This window comes from Triticum dicoccoides, chromosome 5A, assembly GCF_002162155.2.
Source record: "Triticum dicoccoides isolate Atlit2015 ecotype Zavitan chromosome 5A, WEW_v2.0, whole genome shotgun sequence".
NCBI lineage: Eukaryota > Viridiplantae > Streptophyta > Magnoliopsida > Poales > Poaceae > Triticum > Triticum dicoccoides.
This window is the reverse complement of record NC_041388.1, coordinates 562,782,165-562,784,237: the sequence shown is the minus strand read 5'-3', so window position 1 is coordinate 562,784,237 and position 2,073 is coordinate 562,782,165.

Here is a 2,073-nt window from a genome sequence, read left to right as displayed (position 1 = left end):
AGCCCACACTCAAATCAAGGGATTGATAAGACAATAGGTCCAGCAACTGATCACAGGGACCAATCGATGAAGATATCATCTTTCTTCAACACACACTACACAAAATTATCCCTTTGGAACGAACTAAGTCAGGCAAGCTTTTATCCTCCAACTCTCCAAGTTGTTGTCTAGCTTAACCAACTAGCTCAGGGATATCTAACACCGATTCTTGGAGAGAAGGTGGTTCACAAGAAACCAACTTGATCTCGAGCTCAACATAACGGTCAGGTGACGACCTGGTGATACTTCCGAGAAGATATTCAGAAAATCATGAACCACCGGTATGTTACTAAGCTCGAGAACAATCTCGCTTTTGAGGGCAAGACGATATGATCAAATGAGTGAGGACTTGACAAGATCCTAACTCATCAATCGAAGAGTGCACCAGGAAATAAGGACTAGGTAGCACGATCAGTCTTAGAAGGATGATTCAAAAACCAACACGCTAAGAATGAAATTATTATCCTTTAGCTACCAAGCAACGAGGTTGCTGGGAGTATTGATTTCACACACCATGATTCACTTGTCGGCACTCCGGCTGCAACAACACGGAACCGAGGAATGAAAAAGGATGGCGGGAAGTATCACTATGTCAAGAATTCACAAAAGGTGGTGCAATTCTCATGAAATTCCTGTCATAAAGAAGGTAATACTTCAGGGTAGAGCAGACCAGAAGCTGAATTGTAACTTGATCTGCGGAACACAACTACTTTGACCCAATCCTAAATATGGATGAGGTACTGGAGTTTGTTTCTCCTATTCATTCTGAAATAGAATGGCCTGGCGGACCACAAGGGTAATAGGCATCGACGAACGAATGCACGCATACTCTTTACTATCAATTGATAGACGAGGGTCAGAAGACAACTAAAGAGGGACAACTCAAAGGAACATACGATTTTCTGAGTTGTGGATGCATGGTTTAGCATGTCGAACGAATTCCACATATTTCTTCCGGATAACCCATGCAGAAAGGTAGAACTGGCAGAGTCACAATGTAGAATCGAGAACCCATCGAGAGCACTCTGATTGTGATCTTTCGATCAGCGAGGAACATCTGCCATAAGCGGTTCATAGTATTTGGAGGAAAGGAATACCACGAACATCGAGGACTAATGCAAAGGTTACTAATAACCTAAAGGAACGAGCAAAACTATCAACATGAAGCAAGTAGGGTGAATCTCGGGTTCAAAACCCAGGGATAGAATACCTACTACTAAATGGCATCACGGGATGCTTTCGATAATGACGGCCAGAGTCATCACACTGGAACATAAATCATGGCTAGACTACTAGATGATCCCCTGAGACACCTAGGGTCATAATAATAACTCCAACATAAAGGTTGAGGCAGTAGAGTACCTCAGCTCAACAATTTGTGTGATTAACCTGGCCTAACAGACATTGAAACCGGAGCAAAAGGATTTGCAAATGCATCAGACTCTTTAGAAACCTGGGATGACTCGGACAGCATAACGGCTGTAAATGCTCAGAAAAGATTTGAGACATTCACAAAAATGGTGGCATAACCACTTAGAAGCACAATATCAAGGTTCCGAGACCAACAATTATCATACGGAAGTAGTAGGAACTGAACTGAGACTTAAATCCAACAATCTTATAAGTCCACTGATTAGTAACACGTGATCCTGATAGAAAGAAGAGATAGCCTAGTTTCTTAACCCCGTAGGAAAGATAAGATGACTCAGATCAGAAGGGCATGAGGTATAAGGAGTAAAAAGAGCCTTACGTTCCATCCCACAATCAATTCCCTTATATAACTAAAGAATTTCTAGACTCAACTTCGACCAGTTTGGCTTAGTAATCCTACAGGCAGTCAAGCTCTGATACCAACGCTGTCAGGACCCCGACTCGATGTCACATCGATCTAGCCTGTAGCACCTCATATCACTTTGCGGCCTCACGCACGGTATCCCCACGGGTGTCGCCTTACCTTTGCCCGGGACCGTTTGCGCCTTTTGGCTCACGTATATGATAGTGTCGCTAGCATCCATATGATAAGGAGCCCGGGCT